This window comes from Mirounga leonina, unplaced genomic scaffold (genome assembly GCF_011800145.1).
Source record: "Mirounga leonina isolate KUSES-001 unplaced genomic scaffold, KU_Mleo_1.0 Mir_174, whole genome shotgun sequence".
NCBI classification, from domain to species: domain Eukaryota; kingdom Metazoa; phylum Chordata; class Mammalia; order Carnivora; family Phocidae; genus Mirounga; species Mirounga leonina.
The window spans coordinates 3,200,498-3,217,942 of NW_023270451.1; the positions used below are offsets into that span (position 1 = coordinate 3,200,498).

The 17,445-nt window shown below is 45.3% G+C and overlaps 1 long non-coding RNA gene across 4 annotated transcripts in view; it reads right to left on the minus strand.

Annotated features, from left to right (window-relative positions):
• The window catches only part of LOC118020638, a 32,537-nt gene extending 15,145 nt beyond the window's left edge, over positions 1-17,392 (minus strand). Inside the window, exons 1-4 of one of the 4 annotated variants that reach the window (XR_004681972.1) lie at positions 17,268-17,392; positions 16,996-17,058; positions 14,694-14,761; positions 7,138-7,259 (exon numbers count right to left, since the gene is read on the minus strand). This is a non-coding gene — a long non-coding RNA (uncharacterized LOC118020638). Of the gene's footprint in view, positions 1-7,137; positions 7,260-9,234; positions 9,380-14,693; positions 14,762-16,995; positions 17,241-17,267 lie in introns of those variants that run through there. The other 3 variants (XR_004681971.1, XR_004681970.1, XR_004681973.1) reach the window with 3 other exon arrangements.
• Positions 17,393-17,445: the final 53 nt, after the last annotated feature.

Here is a 17,445-nt window from a genome sequence, read left to right on the forward strand (position 1 = left end):
TGTTCATACCTGCCAAGGTATTTTAAAACCCAATCCCTGACATCTAACTAAATATGTCCTACTAGCTTTATGTTACCCACACTTGATTTATATGACTCATATGTTTACTTCCAATTTAGTTATAGACAAAGAAAACTGCCCAGGACAGGGCCTCCAACAGAACCTTGCAGCCCTCTGTGAGAGCTGGTTCTCCACATTGACTTGGAGGAATCTGGTCTTTCTGTGCACAATTAAGCTCAAGCACATTAAGCTCATCCCTATCTCGGGGCCTTTGCACTTACAACTCTTGCCAATGGGAAAGCTTTGTCCAGATGGTAACTCCTTCTTGATATTCAGGGCTCAGCTCTAAGATTACCTCATCAGAAAGGCCCTCCTACTGCCCAATCTAAAATAATTCCCTCCCCACTTCCACATTACCTTGTTTTGTTTTCTTTAAAGCACTCACACCAATAACTAAAGGTACCTGGTTTGTATTTCTCATTTACCTCTTTATTACCTGCTCCCTCCCTCCACCCCGGTGTCAGTGGGGACATCGTCAGCCTTATTCTCTATCTCCTATGCCTGGAACGCTGTACTCACTCAACAAATATTTGCCGAGGGAATGAATAAACAGACTTGGTCAGATACCTGTGACTCCACCTGCCTGAAAATTGTCCTCTAGACCCTTGTCCCCATTTTATATGCAAGGATGTTTTATGTTTCCTGGGGCTGTTGTAACAAATTACCACAATTTGGGGGGCTTAAAACAGTTTATCCTCTCATAATTCCGGAGGCCAGGAGTCCAAAATCGAGGTGTCAAGAGGGCAGTGCCCCCTCTGGAGGCTCTAGGAGACAATCTTGCCTCTTCTAGCTTATGGGGGCTGCTATTGTTGCCTGGCTTGGGGCTGCATCACCCCGATCTTCAAGGCCAGCACCTTCAAATCTTTATCTGTTCCATCATTACATCACCTTCTCCCCTTTTTGTGTCCTTGTAAAATCTCCCTCTGCCTCCCTCTTAAAAGGGTACAGGTGATGGCATTTAGGACCCAGCTGGATAATCCAGGATAATCTCTCCAACCCAACCTGCTTCACTCAATCACATCTGCAAGACTTGACCACACACTACCATAGGTAGTACATGCAGTTTTCGGGGATTAGCGCCTAGTATCTTTGGGGGCCACCATTCAGCGCCCTGGAGGTGTCATTAGCGACTCTGAGAAATGCCTTTGCAAAATGGGGACACATCACGCATTCAGGATTTCTCTTGCCCACTCCTCCGGTGGCGCCTGCCACAGAGGAAAGCTCAGCAAATGCTTCCTGAATGCATAAATGTATAGATGTTGTTCTGCTCTACCACTCCCCACCCCGGCCCTCAAAAGGAGAAAAAAAAAAAAAGGGTCTATAGTTCCTTTAGTAGAGCTGGTTTCCCCAATTCACAGATTCTCGAGAAGCCAGAATGGGGTTTGGAAACTGTGGCGTCTTTTCATGAGTGAGCTCCATCTGACATGTTGCCAATACCCATCGGGAAGGCTATATGATTAGTGAACGGGTAACAAGACTAAAATTATTTACGAATGAGCCTTGCCCACTAAGACGGTTTGGGCTGTGCTCACATTTGGTTTCTCTCCCTCTCCAGCACTCTGAGGAGGGTTGTGTTGCAGCCAAATTAGTTCTTCGGCTTCTGTGATATTGGATAAGAGAATAGGGAGAGACCAAAGGGCACTGACGAGGCAGAAGGGAAAAGAGTGTGTCTTTCTCAAATTGAGGGGACCCCTGATGGACCTCATCTAAAAGGGCAGCCTCTGGGGAAGGGACCGCTCAGATCCATGATAAGGTCATTCCATAGTAAAATCTATTTTCAAGTCCCTGGTCTGGCTCCCAGAGTGGCAGCAAACCCTCAATTCCCTGCTGATAGCAGCAGGTTAGCCTACAGTTATTGTGTGTATTATTTTTTTTAAAGATTTTATTTGACAGAGAGAGCACAAGCAGGGGGAGCAGCAGGCAGAGGGAGAGGGAGAAGCAGGCTTCCCGCTGAGCAGGGAGCCCAACGCGGGGCTCGATCCCAGGATCCTGGGATCATGACCTGAGCCGAAGACAGCCACTCAACCGAATGAGCCACCCAGGCGCCCTGCATGTATTATGTTTTAATAATTTCTTGGCAAAACCAGAGAGCAAAGACCTGCTGAGGTAGGGCCTTGGTCCCCATCCCCACACTCCCACCATGATAGGGTTCTCTGGAGAAGGTGTCAGTTGGTGGGTTTGGCAGCCTGCGATTGCATCTGGGCTGGCCCCTGGAGTCCGCACGGCTAAGCAGCAGGGGAAAAGCTCTGACAGCAGAGAACGGAGGCAGGTCACCCTATGTCATCATCATGGTGATGGTGATCATTGATCTTACGCTCAACCCTCAGTGGTGCTCAAGACCTCCCCTCCATCACCCTGCAGGAAAGACTTTGGGTGAAAGGGGAGAGGGATTGAGGACAATCCAGGGGACTTCCCTGAGGTCTGTAAGTGGAAGAGGATTCTCTTCTCTCCCTGCTCCATAGAATAAACACCAAGAGGGCCAAACAGGCCAGGGAGCGGGCCGCGGAGAGAGCAGGATGCACAGGTCTAACTTGAGAGATGAAGAAGGGATTGAGGCTCACGTGTGGCTCAGCCCGGCATGCCAGCAGAGAAGGCCAGAGACAAGCTCACCCCCAGCAGTCCTGGCTAGAACGAGTTGTGCATTTGCCTATAATGCCCTCCTCACCAGAGAAGTAGCACAGCCACGAAGCCCAGGGGCATCGTGCCATGGAAAGCTGCTGGCTTCAGGGGAGATAGGGCCGGCCATGGCGTTTCTTGGCGTAGTAATTAGAACTTAGGGTTAATGCCACAGTTTTCCTGAGAACACATCAGTGCAATTATAAAGCATATCAATGGGGCAGTGATGATTCACTCCGCAAAGAATCTAAACAAACTAGTCCTTTCTAATTCCCATTACAGCTTTTCATGAAGGGAGGCATACATGTTTTGTGGTTGAGGAAAAAGAATGCCTATCACCAGCTCTTACGTGCAGTAACTTATCTGTTAGTTTGTGAAGTGATCAAACCCCTTCTGGGAGACAGCCTGAACTGGAGAAAGGGAAACAAAACTGCACCTCAGCTAACATAATGGCCGCACTGGTAAATCTGAAACAAGGAGCTCAAGGGGTTTGAGAGCACCAGATTGGATTATGAAAATTTCACGGGTTAATTGATGAAAACTTGGTCCTTTAAAAAAGTGTATAACTCCGGGGTGCCTGGGCGGCTCAGTTGTTAAGCGTCTGCCTTCGGCTCAGGTCATGATCCCAGTGTCCTGGGATCGAATCCCCCGTCGGGCTCTCTGCTCAGCAGGAAGCCTGCTTCTCCCTCTCCCACTCCCCCTGCTTGTGTTCCCCCTCTCACTGTGTGTCTCTCTGTCAAATAAATAAATAAAATCTTTAAAAAAATTAAAAATTTTTAAAAAATTAAGAAGTATATAACTCCACAAAGGAAAAGACTGATAGGTGTAATGGCATAAAAAATCTTCTGAATTCATACATACACATGTGCACACACAAATCCACCAGAAATAAAATTAAAAGCCAAATAGTAAATCAGGAAAAAAATCTTGCAACCTAGAACACAAAGGTTTACTTTATTTAATATATAAAGAGCTTTCATAATTCAATAAGAGAAAGGTGAACACTAATAGAAAAATGAGCAATTTATTAAAAAATAAATAAGAATCATCAATAATCAGAGATACAACTGAAATAAATAAGAGATGAAATTCTTTCCTGTCAGGCTGAAAGATGAAAAAAGAATTAAAGATACACCACAGATGAGGCAAGGAGTGGGAATTTTCACACACGCCGGCCAAGTTTGACAAATTCAAAATTTTAAATGCATATATCCCCTTTGACTTATCAACTTCATTTAGAGGAAAGCACCCCAAATAACCATGAATGTGAGAAAAGATTTAGCTATAGAAAACATTTATTTTAACATTGTTAATAAAATATATAAAAGAAACAACCTAAATGCTCCAAATTGAGGATTTAAATATATTATATTTTAAGAACAGCCATTTACTACTAGGATACAATGCAGTCTTTAAAAGTGGTTATTTAAAGGGGGCACCTGGGTGGTGCAATCAGTTAAGCATCCCTGACTCTTGGTTTCAGCTCAGGTCGTGATCTCATGGCTGTGAAATCGAAACCGGTGCTGGACTCCGTGCTTAGTGTGGAGTCTGCTTGAGATTCTCTCCCCCTCTCCCGCTGCCCCTCCCCCCACATGTGTGCGCTCTCTCTTAAATAAATCCTTTTTTAAAAAGTGATTATTTTAAAAGGGTGATTTCATCTATGTTGACCACGTTGTAATATAGTTCTAAATATATAATTTTATGTAGTATCCATATCTATATATGTATATATGGAATGCTCCTCTGAGTAAAGTCATTTAGTTCGGAGATTGGGATCTAAAAATATGTAAATATATGATAGATAGGTATAGATATAGTTAGATAGAATATCAGAATAATATTCTATCAAATACTAACACTTATTTCTATGTTTGTGTTAACTCACTTATGCTGCTTGTTTTTCTTCCAAATGCTTTGTAAAAATTACTTTATATGCAAGGGGAAAAAATACAACCATTTCAAAAGCACAGAATGCACATGTGGACAAATATCCTTGAGGTGGAAGCATCCCTTTTGGTCACTGAGGATTTGCAGAGTAAGCAAAAGAAGTCCACAATGAATCACTTAGAATTAGAGTAGCCATATAATTTATCACCAAAACCAGGACACTTTTGAGACTGAAAGGACAAGCTATTAATAATTTTGTATAATCCGGGACTCCCCAGGCAAACTCAGCCATGTGCTCATCCTACTTAGGATGAAAAATCTGTTTAACTTGCCTTTGAAAACAACCCAGAGTTGGAGTATTAGAGTGAACCACGAACACAGAGCTCCCTTTTATCAGTACAGTCGGGTGCCATTTCTAAACATGCCAGCCAGATGGTTAAAGAATCTTGAAGAGTTCAAGTTTCTCACCTGATGAGCTCCTATCCACAGAGCCCTCATTTTAGAGATTCGTTCTTGACAAAAGGTATTTCTCAAAGAATTATGCCACTTGCCGAAGAACACACAGTATTATACTCAAGTTATCTCATACTGTAGATTTTAATCTTGGAAACATTGTGTAACACTTTCAAACCCTTCCTGATTCCAAATCCCCTTGTGACTTGCCTATTTTCCACTAAGAGCTCTGTTGTAGGGAATTATTGTTTATTTATTTATTTTTTTAAAGAATTGTCTTTGTTTTTTTTTTTTAATATTTTATTTATTTATTTGAGACAGACAGAGATAGTGAGAGAGAGCTCGAGCAGGAAGAAGGGGGAGAAGCAGGCTCCCCGCGGAGCAGGGAGCCCGATGCGGGGCTCGATCCCAGGACCCCGGGATCATGACCTGAGCCGAAGGCAGAGGCTTAACCATCTGAGCCACCCAGGCGCCCCGGGAATTATTGTTTATTGACTTGAGGCTCTCACTTAAGGCCACTCTCCCTCATGCAAACTCTGCCCACGGGCTGTTCACATCCTCCCCCAACCCCCCAACACCATCTTTCCCAGCCCAGCTCAAATTTCTCCTCTGCCCCAAGCCCTCCACTGCCACAGCAGCAACCCTGGCCTGGCATTTATCATCTGCACATCGGAACAGCCCCTTCTCAAGGGCTAGCCTGTTCTCCAATCACCGACTACACACACATCTCTCCCCACTCCTGGTGAAAGCAACTACTCAGTCTATGCGACCCGGCGCAGGGCCAGGCCGGGCCAGTCTGTCAACCTCTCTCCAATTATGAAGAGTGGCTTGTTTCCAATTATGAAACAAGGGTTGCAATTCCTTTAGATACCCCACCTCCCACCCAAACTTGACTATTTACTAGGCATTAGAAGAGACTTTTTTTTTTTTTTTTTGCTTAGCCAGAGTCTGCGAATGCCAAGGTATTTGCATAGGTGGAAAAATTAAAGACTTCTCAACTGAGGCAATCGGTGAGGCCTTTCCCCCCTAAAAGCACCATGAAATGGAACACACTAGAGATTCAGAACCAAGTCGGAACAGAGAGTAGTGTCGTGTGTTATAAAGATGGTTACGTCGCCACAAGGGCACAAGGGATGAGAGCTCAGACAGGTTCTGTTAACACATAGGATACTATCACTCCCACCTTACAGTATTTTACTTGGATTTGATGCTCCCTGTATGGGGCCTACATGGAGCACGTCAGCTGATCAATGCTCCAACATTTGCCCTCACTCTCCTAAGTCCGGCACCTGCCATTTCTTGGCATTGATCACACACTAGGAGACATACGTTGCTAAATCAATCATGGGTCAATCCATAATTGAAACGACACTCTTTGCACCTCCTGCTGCCAAATTTATAAACTGATATACATGTCAATGTCTCCTCCTCCAAGCCAAGCTTAGGATGACTTAAACCGTAACAGAAGTATGAACAGCCAAATTTAGATAGCAGGATTGTTCTATTTATTCCATCACGCAAGGCACTCTATTTCCCACACAGCTCCCAGCTGAACTGCTAACATACAGAGAGTCATCAATAACCACCTTCTTTGCTGCTGGTCCATCTAGCACTTTCATGAGCTTTAGGGAGAGGCGTACTTTCTTGAGGAAACTTTACTTCTATTAGAAAATTGCTTCATGGTCCTGATTTTGTTCGAACAAGCCACTTTTGTGCCATCTGCCTAGAAAACTGTCACAATAAATCTATGTCTGTCCTGTGAATGGTGCTCCTTTAAAAGTGGCACAGTTGTGCAGTGTACAACCTGTGCAATGGCTGAGGCCAGGTGTTTGATAACTTTGGAATATAAGAAACCAAAGGGAGGGCGCCGTGCTTTACTTCCACTCTGTGCCTCACTTTTATCATCCGTAAGTTGGGAATAATAGGAGCTATCTAGCATGGGTGTCTTAGCCCTGATTAACGTTCCCATTAGAGTAGGTAAGCCATGGTCTGTAAGGGATTCAGAGAGAAAGAGGCGACCACATGACTTGATTATTGCATAAGAACTATATTCATTTCCTTTGATTCTACAAATTCACCCAATAACATAATTTGGCTTTCATATATTGAAAGGACAAAGACCTTGGGTTTAACGCGTAGTGATGGATGACGGCTCTCACAGCCCCGCCACATTCTTACTGGGTTTCTGTGTGAGGAAAGAAGCCCACGATGACAAAGATTGCTGGGGGTTAGGGGTTCATTCTCTGGAAATGAAAAAGAAAGAAAGAAAACTAGAAATTAGTTGCCCTCCATCAGGGTTTCTGACTCCTATCACTATGATTTGGGGCTGGATAAATCTTCCCATGCATCTGAAGGCAGGATATTTACCGGCATCCCCGGCCTCTACCCACCAGATGCCAATAGTAAACACCAGCCCCAGTCAGGACAACCAAAAATGTCTCCAGCCATTGCCAAATATACTTGGAGTGAGGAGGGGAGGCAGCGAAATTATCCCTGGTTGAGAAACACTGGCCTACATGGAACTGTAAATTTATAGCCTCAGTATCATTCTTGGGACGTAGTAATCTATGGTTTTTTCTTTTTTTTTTAAAGATTTTATTCATTTATTTGAGAGAGAGAGAGCACATGGGGGGGGGTGGTCAGAGGGAGAAGCAGACTCCCTGCCGAGCAGGGAGCCCGATGCGGGACTCGATCCCGGGACTCCAGGATCATGACCTGAGCCGAAGGCAGTCGCTTAACCGACAGAGCCACCCAGGCGCCCAGTGAAACTTTATTTATTTATTATTTTTTTAATAAAGATTTTATTTATTATTTGACAGAGAATGAGAGAGAGAGAGCACATGAGAGAGAGGAGGGTCACAGGGAGAGGCAGACTCCCTGCCAAGCAGGGAGCCCGATGCGGGACTCGATCCCGGGACTCCAGGATCATGACCTGAGCCGAAGGCAGTCGCTTAACCGACTGAGCCACCCAGGCGCCCGGGACGTAGTAATCTAAAATAAGCTGGCCTCCAAACAACAGAGACCTGGGCTTTACTCTAAGTTCTGCAGCGATTATTTTATGAACTTAAAGATACCAGGCTTCTGTCAACTTCTCTCATTCCAGTTATGAAACAAGGGTTGCAATTCCTTTAGATACCCCACCTCCCACCCAAACTTAACTATTTACTAGGCGTTAGAAGAGACCTTTTTTTTTTTTGCTTAGCCAGAGTCTGTGAATGCCAAGGTATTTGCATAGGTGGAAAAATTAGGTGTCATATAAATATAACTCAAACTCTGGCCTGTCATATAAATATAACTCAAACTCTGGCCTGTCATATAAATATAACCCAAACTCTGGCCTCTCATTTTCAGGATTTCCTCCTTTTGAGGGTATTGGGCTGGGGCTAGAAGAAAGGCGTTAGGGACTGCTGGGGGCTGTCCCCTGCTCATTTTGTGCCTGGCCACCTCCCAGGGTGCGGCGACTGCCTTCTTCTCTCAAATAATGGAACTGCTACCACACAGGACTGGCAGGAAGTAAAGCCAGCAACTTGCAATCTTCTATCTATGGCTCCCATGTAAGTGTAAGCCCCTGATTCAATTTCCCACAATGCCGCTACCTAAGACCAGGCCATTTAAAACCTTGAGGGAAGCAAAAGAAAAGACAACACAGAAAACCTTATGACTGGTTACTGGGTTTGAACGATTCCTGACTCATAGCTAGGTCATCATCCCAGAAGGGGTCCCCTACTGGACACTACCTGGCCCGGCTCCTGGCCCATGAGAGGCTCTAACCTACCTGCTCCCCACATGGGGGGAGCTCAGCCCTCATCCCAGATCTGCTCCCTCCCTCTGCTTCAGCCTCTAGTGCTCATGACCCCTTCTTCTCACCCTGGGATGACTGACAGACGGGAATATCCCCATAGAGTCTCAACCACTAACCACAGGGGTTAGCCTTTTTAGATAGTTGGAAGGACAATCTCTCAATAATTCATTTTCCTTGGGCGCCTGGGTGGCTCAGTTGGTTAAGCGACTGCCTTCGGCTCAGGTCATGATCCTGGAGTCCCAGGATCGAGTCCCGCATCGGGCTCCCTGCTCAGCAGGGAGTCTGCTTCTCCCTCTGACCCTCCTCCCTCTCATGCTCTCTGTCTCTCTCACAAATAAATAAAATCTCAAAAAAAAAAAAAATTTAAAAAAGCAATTCATTTTCCTAAATCTGAGATATTTGGTTTGGAAAATCACCTTGGGGGAGGCTTTCCCCATGAGTCCAAGCTGGCTGTAGCCCTTGGCCCAAGCTTTATGGTAACCATGAAATGGGCATGAGGTCAGGTTTCCAATGATCTTCCTCACATGGGCCGGTCTCCGTCTTGAGATGTCCCCATGACAACTGTTGAACAATGACACCTATAACACACTTTTCAGGAATAAAAAATACTTCCCAAGAGATAGAGTACTGTGGTCTGAATGATTGTGTCCCCCCATAAATTCATATGGTTGAAATCCTACTCCTGAAGGAAATGGTGTCAGGAGGTAGGGCCTTTGGGGCCTGGCGGTGGGGGAAGAGTGGGTCGTGAAGGTGGAAGCCTTATCAAAGAGACCCTAGGGAGCTAGCTCGCCCCTTCCACCACGTGGAGACATGGTAAAAAGGTGCCATCTACGAACCAAGAAGCCCTCACTGAACACGGCATTTTCCAATGCCATGGTCCTGGACTTGCAGCCTCCAGAACTGTGAGAAAGACAATTTTGTTGTTTATAAGCCCTTCAGTCTGTGGTAATTTGTTACAGCAACCCAAACAGACCAAGACAGAGGATTCTCAGTCCATAGTGGAAAAGAAACATTTTTTCCCCGACACACCAGCAAAACATATTATAAAACAAGAGCAGTTAAAACTGTTAACTTGGTATGGAAAAGACAGGCCAAGCCATGGAACAGAAAAGAGAGCTTAGAAACAGACCCATGTATTTGGGAAGTGAGTGTATGACTGATCTCTATGGAAAGAAAGGCTAAGCTATTCAATATATGCCTGGGGAAAACTGGTAACTGGGAAAAGATCAAAAGTTAAATTTTTACCTCAGATCATTAACCAAAAATATCTAAGAGCTAAATGTAAAAACAAAAACCTGTAAAGCATAAAGAAAAAATATAAGAAAAAATTCTGTGACCTTGGGGGAAGAGGTCTTCTTAAGCAAGACACAAAACACAAAAAGCCTCAAGGAAAAATCTAATACACCTGACTACAACCAAATGAAAAAAAAAAAGTGTATAGAAAAGATGCCACACATGAGGTTAAAAGAAGACAAGCATCAAGCTGGAAAATTACATTATTTTCAAACAGACAAAAGCTCTCAATCTAGAATGTACAGAGAATTCCTAAGAATCAATAAAAAGATCTGAAAATGCCAATAAGAAATCATCAAAAGGTACCAACAGCAATTTGCAGAGTAAAAATACAATGGACATAAGAACGAATGCTCAAAAATATACCAGAAATGAGGGAAGTGAAAATTAAACAAGATATGTTTTTACCCTAATATTGGCAAAATTAAAATGTCTGAAAACGTTGGGTAGGAATTAGGGCATGAGGCAATGGGCCCATTCCTATGCTGTTAGTGGGAGCATGAATCAGTCAGCTACTTCAGAAGACAATTTGGCAGAACTATGAAAATTTAAAATGCGCATACCCAGCAATTCTACTTTGGGGTAGAAATACTCCCTCATGCCCAGGAAGCAGATCTAAAAATAAAGATGTTGACCACTCTGTTTTTTGTAAAACCAGAAACCTCAATGTCTATCACTAGGACAACAGACAGACTCCAGACCATTATATGGAATAGTATGCAGCAGTTTAAAAGAAGAAGGTATTTCTGCTTATAATGACATGCAATCGCATGTGTGAAAAAAGAAAATTGCTGCAGAAAAATATCCACAAAATGGTCTGTTGCACTGTCAATCCTGTTTATGCTCATGCAAGGCTTCTTTCTCAACCAGGGATAAAACACATCTCTCTACAAAATGACGCTGCTCATGTTTAAAAGAAAATAAGAACACACATGTGGCAATATCATCTATGCCTGTGATGATAAATATAGACAGTAGGTAAATGTATAGAGAATGGTTTGGAAAACTGCCTTCAGAGTTGGAGGCATGGGAGGATCTGGGGGCAGGGACGTGTCCACGTTTGAAGGAAATACTCAAAGGGAATTTTCTCCTTATCACTACCGTTTCACTATCTCATGGGAACACATTCATATGTAACCTTTAGAATATAATATTAAATTGCTTTTTACAAAAGACAATAAACTGTTTTTGGAGGGAGGAAGTCATTTGCAGAGACCCCACTTGGCTTACTATTAGGACAACTATTTTCATTGCTGTGCAAAAGCAGTTTTGCCTCCAAGCACGTGGGATTTTGCAGTTCCTTGGCAGAACAGAAAAGTCTTAAAGGGCCTTCTCCAGAACAAAGGGATATGCGCCCTACCCTGAAGTCCACATCAGATGAAGTTTCAGGCAGAAGACTGCTGACACAAGTCTCCACCAACTGATGCGGGACAGCAGGCCCATAGGAAGGAACAGGAGCTTGGGTTTCCTTTCTAAGTAGAAGGATGGTCAGAAGCAACCACAGGAGCCCTCCTAGCATCAGAGGTCGGCTTGTTTCTGACTAGCCGCTGTTGTCTACACAACACATTGCAGCTAAAATAAGAATCAGCAGGGCACCTGGGTGGCTCAGTCGTTAAGCGTCTGCCTTCGGCTCAGGTCATGATCCCAGGGTCCTGGGATCGAGTCCCACATCGGGCTCCCTCCTCAGGGAAGCCTGCTTCTCCCTCTCCCCCTCCCGCTGCTTGTGTTCCTGCTCTCGCTATCTCTGTCTCTGTCAAATAAATAAATAAATAAAATCTTTAATAAAATAAAATAAAATAAAATAAGAATCAGCAAACTTTTACAGTGGTCCGCTGTGCACCAGGCCCTAGGCTGGGGGCTCCATACCCTGAATCTCACTTCATCCTCACAATGATCTGAAGAGAGGAACCTTGGTAGCCATTTAACAGATTGCAAAACTGAGGTTGGGATGGATGAAGAAAGGTTTTCAAGCAAATGACTGAAGAGCGATTCTCATTTACCACCTGCCGATCTCAAGCCCCTGCTCTGGCCCCAACCCCGCACCGCCTCGCCAGCTATATGAACAGGTGAGTTTGGAGGGGTTGGGGGGGGGCGGCTTTGCTCCAATTAATAAGTGCCCATGAGTCTTAAGTTTGTCTATATTTATATTCAGGTGAAGGGCCAAAAGTGATTTCTACGACAATGCCAAAGAGACGCTATCTTTTCTCCTGCCTCACCCCTGAAGAAGAGCGATGGACAGAAATGGGGCAGGCTCTGCCACGCTCAGGGGAGCAGAGACCTCCTTGGCCTGCAGCAGCAGAGGGGTTCCAGGGAGCCCTGAGAGAGCAAAGTCCCAGATGAGTCTGCCCGGGCTGTCAAGGCAGCTGTCCCTCAACACCATGCATTCCCGTGTTGGACTTTTCTGCCAGTCAGAATGCAAATTGCATGTTTTTGTAGTTCTGTTTATCACTAGAGTCCCTGTTTGTTTGGATCAGACACATGGCTAGGGCCTTATACTGAAACCAATACCCCAAAGCCGCAAAGCCTGGAATTCCTATTTTCTTTCCTACTCCCGTTGCTACTGGGGGTCTTTTCTCCCGGTCCCCTTTGATCCAGCGACATGTGAGGGTCAGGGAAGAGGCAGGTAATCTTGTCTAACAAGGCAAGGGAGACAGCACACCTGCCCTCCAGATGCTGCGAGCTCTTACAAAAGGTAACAATGTATGTAACAAATTCCCCCCCCCCCCAATTACAATGCTCAGAGAGAGTGGGTTTGGGAAATAAATTTAGAGAGAAGAGTGGCAGATGGGATAGATGGATTCAATTAAGACAAAGAACATCAAACAATTCCAGGGATGCCTCATTCTAATGGAATGTCATTTTCTCCTCTCCAGGAAGCTCCCAACAACAGTCTAGGTAGGAAGTAGGCTGCACACACAGCACCTCGACCCCAGCAGGAGCTTAAGATCCTCAGATGAGAGTGCTAATATTACCTCTTCTCTTCTTTTCAATAAGGAGGTAAAAGCGCATGAATCAGACTAAATGAATGCAGGCTGCGTATTAGATGCACATCTCTCCAGAACCAGGTGTTATTCAAATTAAATAGGTATTTTCTACTGCCATCTCTGTGGAACTCATTTCTTTATTTGGTCTATAGAAGAGTCTCCTTTTTAATTAAATCAACCACTGTTATTTTTCTAAGAAAGATGATAAAACAATAAAAATATTTACACCCCTTTTATCTTCCCAAACATTAATCATGAAGGGAAGAAGGTGTTATACCTTTGCTAGACAGTTTTATCACATAAACATTGTACTAATACGCTTTAAATGATTGTTTTGCGGGTCAATTTATACCTATTAAGAATGTATAAAATTCTTGTTGCCACTAACAATATTTGTAACTCTTTATTACCAAAAGGAATTCCAGTCTGCAATAGATTTGCCGTATGTATAATTGAGATGTAAGTATAGATGTGTATATAATACTTTATATGCACCATGTTGACCCAAATGCTACTCCCGGCTGACCTCAATTTTCATCTAAAGTCAAGTGTAGAAGTCTAGTAGTCTGATGAGCAATGCTTCTGTCCTTCTCTGGCTCCCAGTGGTATAATTTTAATTGACAGCCATGTTCTCCAGTTACTAAGTCATAGGTGGGTTAGAGTTTCACAAAGTTGGTATTATTATCTCTGTAGTCAGTGCAGACACTGGGCAAGGCTGAGGGTAGAAACCGCAATTCTACTGCAGAAGTCTAACTGCAGTAATGCATACGCGTTCTGATTATCAGCGAACAGGCAATGTATCCAACATCTATTTTGTAGAGATGCTAAACCACTTCTAGGTTCCAGCCCCTACTTCACTATGTTACAAACTAAAATGCTCCCAGCTAGAAGGGAATAATATTTAGGCTGTCATATCGGCTTCGGGGTGCTGTGTAGAAATAATCTCTACTTGAGAGACTTGGCTGGGGGCGTAAACTAATATTAAAATACTGGACCACTGCCTTGTTTCTCTGAGACTGAGGTGACCTGACTCCTCAGGATGATAAGCCACCGTTGGTTTTTTGGGTGGTTTAAAATGGCTCCTGAGAGCGGAGAATTTTCTGGAAGCTTACAACCACTGGGCTTGAGTCCCTTCATCACACTACTCTCCACACACCTCAAGGATGGCGGGGTTGTAAGGGCCCCAGTGTGACAGCACCACAATCAGTAAAGACTTGTTTCCAACAGTTATATCATGACCTTGTCATGGGTGAATTCTTTCCATAAAGTAGTGATTGAGTTTAAATAGCAAAAAAACTTGAGTACCCAGAGGTAAAGGTAAATTATAAAACTCAGCATGTAGGAGATACTAGAGTCAACCGGTCCCACCAAGCTGGCAAGGATGATACACAATTCAGACTCAAATGAGGCTCAAATGAGGACCAAGGAACAGTGCTCAGACAACATTGCTTTGTTATCTAATCCCTTTATATGCAAACCATTCTGTATTAGTTATGTATTCTTACGTAACCAGTTATTCCAGAATTTTCTCAACTTAAAACAACAAACACCAATTATCTCATAGTTTAGGGGGCGTCAGGAATCCAGGAATGACTTACCTGGGTGCCTCTATCCCAAGGTTTCTCACACACGTGGGCCAGGGCTGTGGTCTTGTCTCAAGGCTCCACTGGAGAAAAATATATTTCCAAACTCATTCACGTGGCTATTGGCAGGATTCAGCACCTCATGGGCTGTTGGACCAAGGGCTCAATTCCTCACTGACTGTTGGCCAGAGGCCTCCCCCGGTTTCCTGCCACCTGTGCCTCTCCATAGGGCAGCTCACAAGATGGCAGGGGGGCTTCCAGTGAGAGCAAGAGTGAACAAGATAGAATCCACAGTCTTTTTGTGAACCAACCTCAGAAGTGACATCCCATTTGTTTTGCTATATTCGATTTGTTAGTGGCAAGTCCCTTGGTCCGGCCCACACTGAAGGGAGGGGATCACACAAGGACATGAATACCAGGATGTGGGAATCACTGGCATCATTTTAGAGGCTGCCTACCACATCTTCCCTTGCATGCACAATACAGAAATAGACACGAAAAAGTGGAAGGAAAATCAGAAAGCAGGAGGGGAAGGGAAAATGTTCCAGGATCTAATTACCTAGGCCTCTGAGCTCTCTCTCCCCCCAAATCCAGCCATACAACATACCTTCTGATGAGGCTCTCTTCACAGAGTCTTTCATACCTGCCCCCTCCTCTCCATCTGCATGGGACCACCAAAGTTCATTTGGCCTTCACTTCTTCACACACACACACTGCAGCACTACTTCTAATCTGCTTCCATATCCAGTAAGTCCTGGGCACCACAGCCTTTCCAAGTCACCCTTTCTACTTACCCTTATGCACCAGAAAGCCCCTTTAGTGGCTCCCCACTGTCAAACAAAACCCAAACTCTTTAGGTTGCCCTTCAGTGCCTTCCATAATTTGACCCAGCCATGACTATACTTCCAAACCCCCAATAATAACCCACCATCCCAAGTAAACCATGTTCAACCCCCCAAACACACCACACTTGTGCTCAGCTTGAAGCCTCCATTAATACCGTCAATCCCCTTCCCTTGGCAAGACCAGTCGTCACCTTACCATGATAAATCCTCCCCAATTTCTAAGGGACAGAGCAAACCCTATCTTCTCTGTGATACATTTTCTGGTCATTCCAAACTACAGTTTAGTTCCTCTTATGATTAGGCACAGCTCTGAGAGACCCTACCATTCACTGCCTTGGCCAGTCACTGCACACTTGTGTTGTTTTTCCAAGGAGTTGATAAATTTCACACCTTCCTTCTTCCATAGAGACCATCAGACTGCATCTCCACAAGGGGCTAGGTCTCATTTGTCTTCCTCTGTGGAAGGCACTAGTCCATGACAGGTAATATTTGTGGAAAAGGGATGGATGGATGGATGGATGGATGGGTATTTGGAAGGAAGTGTTAAGCACAGTGTCTAGCATATCTTAAGAGGTCAAAAAGTAATACATCTTTGTTAATACCACCAATTCTTAAAATGAGAATTTTCCACTCACTGGCATCTCAGCCACTTAGTGGTTCCTATGTAGAAACCCTTCCAAAGACAGCAGAGGTGAATCAAATTTGTCTGGGTCAAGCCCATTCCCACAAATATCACAACCAAAGACCAATCCATAGCTCCTCCTTCATTGCCCATCCTAACCCTGGCTTTGAGGTACAGGATGCCAAATGCAAGGGCATCAGATAGATGGCACAGCCGGGACAGAACTCAGTCAGTACGGAGCAACTTCAAATCATTGTGCTTCAGCCACGGGGCAGAAACAAAAGCGGTAAGAACTAAAAGGGTACTGGGGAAAATGACAAATAGTTCCATTGTGGGGGAGTGACCATATATTTTCGGTAATTCCTAGGAAACAAAAGGATTCAAAGAGAGAAAACAAGAAAGAGATACCAGAAGACCTTCTAAGGCCTTTGTTGCCCACCCCTAGGGAGAGGAGGCGAAATCTCAGCTAAAGCATCAAACATCCAGAATTCAGAAGAAATCGAACGCTTCCTTTCTAGCTGGCTAGAGCAGTTACGCCAGGAGTGAATGCTCCCAGGAGTCAGATGCCTGGCCCTAGGTTGCAGGTGCTAATCCGAGCCACCCTCGCATCACGGGTAGGGAGGCTGGAAACTGCTACAGGGGCTTGGCCCAGTAAGCGGCATCTTCCGTGCGGTGAATGTGCTCTCCCGGAATCGTGGTCCTGGAGCAAGGTCCGCGCAGTGGTTCCCGGAGAACCCGAGACACGCATCGCGCAGAGCATCTGGGGGCACCGCGGCCCTGAGTTTTGAGCTTTGCAATGTCCCGCAGCCTGACTGGGCTGGGTAGGCAACTGCTCTCGCCCCAAACTCACCTGCTTTTTAGAACCACTTCCATCTACCCATGGGTCTCAGCTCCCAAAGGCATCCGCGGAATCCTCCACGGTCCCAAGGTCCACCGTGACAGGACAGAAAGGGAGAAGGGAGTGGTGGCTGGGAGGAGAGGTCATCACCAGGGTCCCTCCCCGGCTTGGGATGCTCGTAGGGGGAAAGCCCTGCCGGGCTCCTCCGCACTGGGCCGCGGGGGGTCTCCGCAGGGGGTCTCCGCAGGGGGTCTCCGCGGGGCGGGGCGGGGGGGGCGCCTCACCGTGGACGACAGGGAGCCGGCGAGGGAAGGACACGCTGGAAGGGCTGCATGCAAAAAACTTTCCGTCGTCTGGCGGCCACTCTGCGGGGAAGACCTCCCCGCCAACGGCCCCCGGGTCGTGCCTCTCCCCGGCCAGCCCCCCGGCCCCCGCCCCGCACGCCCCGCGCGCCCCGGTCCC